This window comes from Arachis stenosperma, chromosome 5 (genome assembly GCF_014773155.1).
Source record: "Arachis stenosperma cultivar V10309 chromosome 5, arast.V10309.gnm1.PFL2, whole genome shotgun sequence".
NCBI lineage: Eukaryota > Viridiplantae > Streptophyta > Magnoliopsida > Fabales > Fabaceae > Arachis > Arachis stenosperma.
Window position 1 is genome coordinate 53571355 of NC_080381.1, and position 5617 is coordinate 53576971.

Genomic DNA, 5617 nt, shown 5'->3' on the forward strand with positions numbered 1-5617 from the left:
TGCCATGGAAAGGAGTAAGAAGGATTGGATGAAGACAGTAGGAAAGCAGAGAGACGGAAGGGACAAAGCATCTCCATTCGCTTATCTGAAATTCTCACCAATGATATACATAAGTATCTCTATCTATATCTTTATGTTTCGTTCATCATCTATACCCATTTGAGTCTGCCTGACTAAGATTTACAAGGTGACCATAGCTTGCTTCATACCAACAATCTCCGTGGGATCGACCCTTACTCTCGTAAGGTTTATTACTTGGACGACCCAGTGCACTTGCTGGTTAGTTGTGCGGAGTTGTGATAGAGAGTTGAGATTGCAATGAGCGTACCATGTTGATGGCGCCATTGATAATCACAATTTCGTCCACCAAGTTTTTGGCGCCGTTGCTGGGGATTGTTCGAGTATGGACAACTGACGGTTCATCTTGTTGCTTAGATTAGGTATTTTTTTCAGAGTTCTTAAGAATGAATTCTAGTGTTTCAAGGTGATGTTCTTATCATCACCAAAGCTGATTGATCTTCATCAATTTAGCTCTTGAATGCAATGTTCTGCTGAAGCTTGGCTAGCCATGTCTAATTTCTTTAGACTAAAGCTTTAGACTAACATTGCATGATTCCTGGAATTCTCATTAAGAATTTTGATACCTTTATTTTCTTTTCCACTTAATTTTCGAAAAAACCAAAAAAATTACAAAATCATAAAAACCAAAAATATTCTATGTTTCTTGTTGAGTCTAGTGTCTCATTTTAAGTTTGGTGTCAATTGCATGTTTTTTGTTCTTCTTGCACTTTTTTCGAATTCATGCATGTGTCTTCATTAATCTTCAAGTTGTTCTTGATGATTTCCTTGTTTTGCTCTTTGAATTCTCTTGACTTGAGTGTTTATGTGTCTCATATGCATCCTCATTGGTGTCAATAGTATACAAACTGCTAAGTTTGGTGTCTTGCATGCATTGTTATTTGATTTTAGTTGCATTTTGATTATTAAAAATCCAAAAAAAAATTTTAAATTTGTGTCTTTTCAAGTCAATAATACAGAGAATTGAAGATTCAGAACATACTGCAGAGGAATTATACAGAAAAAGCTGGACGTTCAAAACGCCCAGTGAAGAAGGACAGACTGGCGTTTAAACGCCAGCCAGGGTGCCTGGTTGGGCGTTTAACGCCCAAAAAGGTAGTGCATTGGGCGTTAAACGCCAGAATGTGCACCATTCTGGGCGTTTAACGCCAGGATGGCACAAGAGGGAAGATTTTGTTTTCAAAACAAATTTTTTTCAAGTTTTCAAAGTTTTTCAAAATCAAATCTTTTTCAAATCAAATCTTTTCAATCAAATGCTTTCAAAATCAATTTCTTTCCTTTTTCAAAGATACTTGCTATCAATTAAAGATTTGATTGAACAATTCAAGTATGTTGCCTTTTCTGTTGAGAAAGGTTTAATGTTTGAATCATATCTTTTCTTGTTAGGCAAGTCAATACTTTTTAAAAATCAATTTTTTTTTTTAAAATTGTTTTCAAATCATATCTTTTCAATCATATCTTTTTAAAACCATAACTTTTCAATCATATCTTTTTAATCACATCTTTTTCAAAACAGTTTTTAATCATATCTTTTTGATTTCTAATTTCAAAATCTTTTTCAAAAAATTACTTGATCTCTTTCTCACTCTTGATTTTCGAAAATCAAATTAAAGTTTTTCAAAATGTTTTTTAAAATTCTTTTTAATTAAATTTTCGAAAATTTCTTCCTCTTTTCTCACATCCTTCTATTTATGGAGTACCACTCCTTCTCAATGCACAATTCGAACTCTATCTGATTAAGTTCGAATTCTTCTACCTCTTCCTTCTAATTTTCTTCTTCTCTGACACCTCAAGGAATCTCTATACTGTAACATAGAGGATTCCACATTTTCTTGTTCTCTTCTCTTTCATATGAGCAGGAACAAAGACAAAGGCATTCTTGTTGAAGCTGACCCTGAACCTGAAAGGACCTTGAAGCGAAAGCTAAGAGAAGCTAAGGCACAACTCTCTGTAGAGGACCTAACAGAAATCTTCAAAGAAGAAGACATGGCAGCCGAAAACAACAACAATGCAAACAATGCAAGGAAGGTGCTGGGTGACTTTACTACACCTACTCCCAACTTCTATGGGAGAAGCATCTCTATCCCTGCCATTGGAGCAAACAACTTTGAGCTTAAGCCTCAATTAGTTTCTCTAATGCAACAGAATTGCAAGTTCCATGGACTTCCATTGGAAGATCCTCATCAGTTCTTAGCTGAATTCTTGCAAATCTGTGACACTGTCAAGACTAATGGGGTTGACCCTGAGGTCTACAGACTTATGCTATTCCCTTTTGCTGTAAGAGACAGAGCTAGGACATGGTTGGACTCACAACCTAAAGAAAGCCTGAACTCTTGGGAAAAGCTAGTCAATGCCTTCTTGGCAAAGTTCTTTCCACCTCAAAAATTGAGTAAGCTTAGAGTGAAAGTCCAAACCTTCAGACAGAAGGAAGGTGAATCCCTCTATGAAGCTTGGGAAAGATACAAACAATTAATCAGAAAATGTCCTTCTGACATGCTTTCTGAATGGAGCATCATAGTTATTTTCTATGATGGTCTCTCTGAACTATCCAAGATGTCTTTGGATAGCTCTGCTGGAGGATCTCTTCATCTGAAGAAGACGCCTACAGAAGCTCAAGAACTAATTGAAATGGTTGCAAATAACTAATTCATGTACACTTCTGAAAGGAATCCTGTGAACAATGGGACAAATCAGAAGAAAGGAGTTCTTGAGATTGATACTCTGAATGCCATTCTGGCTCAGAATAAGATATTGACTCAACAAGTCAATTTGATTTCTCAAAGTCTGTCTGGAATGCAAAATGCACCAAGTAGTACTAAGGATGCTTCATCTGAAGAAGAAGCTTATGATCCTAAGAACCCTTCAATGGAAGAGGTGAATTACATGGGAGAACCCTATGGAAACACCTATAATTCTTCATGGAGAAATCATCCAAATCTCTCATGGAAGGATCAACAGAGACCTCAACAAGGTTTCAACAACAATAATGGTGGAAGAAACAGGTTTAGCAATGGCAAGCCTTTTCCATCATCTTCTCAGCAACAGACAGAGAGTTCTAAGCAGAGCCACTCTGACTTAGCAACCATGGTCTCTGATCTAATCAAAACCACTCAAAGTTTCATGACTGAAACAAGGTCTTCCATTAGGAATTTGGAGGCACAAGTGGGACAGCTGAGCAAGAAAGTTACTGAACTCCCTCCTAGTACTCTTCCAAGCAATACAGAAGAAAATCCAAAAGGAGAGTGCAAGGTCATCAACATGGCCGAATGTGGAGAGGAGGGAGAGGCAGTGAACGCCACTGAGGAAGACCTCAATGGGCGTGCACTGACCTCCACTGAGTTCCCCAATGAGGAACCATGGGAATCTGAGGCTCAAAATGAGACCATAGAGATTCCATTGGACTTACTTCTGCCTTTCATGAGCTCTGATGAGTATTCCTCCTCTGAAGAGGATGAGTATGTCACTGAAAAGCAAGTTGCTAAATACCTTGGAGCAATCATGAAGCTAAATGACAAGTTATTTGGAAATGAGACTTGGGAGAACGAACCTCCTTTGCTCACCAAAGAACTGGATGACTTGTCTAGGCAGAAATTACCTCAAAAGAGACAAGACCCTGGGAAGTTTTCAATACCTTGTACCATAGGCACCATGACCTTCAAGAAGGCTCTGTGTGACTTAGGGTCAAGTGTAAACCTCATGCCTCTCTTTGTAATGGAGAAGCTAGGGATCTTTGAGGTACAAGCTGCAAGAATCTCACTAGAGATGGCAGACAATTCAAAAAAACAAGCTTATGGACTTGTAGAGGATGTTTTGGTGAAGATTGAAGACCATTACATCCCTGCTGATTTCATAGTCCTAGAGACTGGGAAGTGCATGGATGAATCCATCATCCTTAGCAGACCCTTCCTAGCCACAGCAAAGGCTGTGATTGATGTGGACAGAGGTGAATTGATCATTCAAGTGAATGAAGAATCCTTTGTGTTTAAGGCTCAAGGATATCCCTCTGTCACCATGGAGAGGAAGCATGAAGAGCTTCTCTCAAAACAGAGTCAAACAGAGCCGCCACAGTCAAACTCTAAGTTTGGTGTTGGGAGGCCACAACCAAACTCTAAGTTTGGTGTTGAACCCCCACATTCAAACTCTAAGTTTGGTGTTAGGAGGTTCCAACATTGCTCTGAGTATCTGTGAGGCTCCATGAGAGCCCACTGTCAAGCTACTAACATTAAAGAAGCGCTTGTTGGGAGGCAACCCAATGTTATATTTTATCCATTTTCCTTTGTTATTTTATGTTTTCTGTAGGTTGATGATCATGAGAAGTCACAAAATCAATTGAAAAAGCAAAAACAAAATGAAAAACAGGAAGAAAAACAGCACACCCTGGAGGAAGAACCTACTGGCGTTTAAACGCCAGTAAGGCTAGCAGATGGGCGTTTAACGCCCAGTCTGGCACCATTCTGGGCGTTTAACGCCAGAAAGGGACACCAGACTGGCGTTAAACGCCAGGAAAGGGCAAGAACCTGGCGTTAAACGCCAGAAATGGGCACCAGCCCGGCGTTTAACGCCAGAATTGGCACAGAACGCAAATTTTCTTGCCACTTGGTGCAGGGATGACTTTTCCTTGACACCTCAGGATCTGTGGACCCCACAGGATCCCCACCAACCCCACCACTCTCTCTTCTTCTTCACCCATTCACCAATCACCTCAACACCTCTTCCCCAAAAACCCCTCACCTATCAAATCCCATCTTTCTCTTCACCACTCACATCCATCCTTCAAACCACTTTCCCTCCCAAACCCACCCATAATGGCCGAACCCTACCCCTCCCCTCACCCCTATATAAACCCTTCTTCACTCCTTCATTTTCACACACCCTAAACACTACTTCTTCCCCCCTTTGGCTGAAACATAAGCCTCCTCCATATCCTCCATTTTCTTCTTCTTCTACTCTCTTCTTTCTTCTTTTGCTCGAGGACGAGCAAACCTTTTAAGTTTGGTGTGGTAAAAGCATTGCTTTTTGTTTTTCCATAACCATTTATGGCATCCAAGGCCGGAGAAACCTCTAGAATGAGGAAAGGGAAGGCAAAAGCTTTCACCTCCGAGTCATGGGAGATGGAGAGATTCATCTCAAGGGTGCATCAAGACCACTTCTATGAAGTTGTGGCCTTGAAGAAGGTGATCCCCGAGATCCCTTTCAAACTCAAAAAGGGTCAACTTTGATCAAAGGTTGGACCAAGTCCTCATAAACATTGATGAAGAGGGCACTCAATGGAAGAGAAACTCAAGAGGGAAGCCGGTTCAACTGAGAAGGCATGACCTCAAGCCCATCACTAAGAAAAGGATGGAGCAAACAAGAGACCCCACTCATCATGAAATCCCTGAGATGCCTCAAGGGATGCACTTTCCTCCACAAGACTATTGGGAGCAAATTAACACCTCCCTAGGAGAATTGAGTTCCAACATGGGACAACTAAGGGTGGAGCACCAAGAACATTCCATCCTCCTCCATGAAATTAGAGAAGATCAAAGAATCATGAGAG

The 5617-nt window shown here is 40.3% G+C and overlaps 1 non-coding gene across 1 annotated transcript; it reads right to left on the reverse strand.

Annotated features, from left to right (window-relative positions):
- Positions 1 to 2469: 2469 nt before the first annotated feature.
- Positions 2470 to 2577, reverse strand: LOC130983409 (small nucleolar RNA R71). The gene has a single exon (XR_009087402.1). It is a non-coding gene; the product is annotated as a small nucleolar RNA R71 (small nucleolar RNA).
- Between the last annotated feature and the right edge of the window lie 3040 nt (positions 2578 to 5617).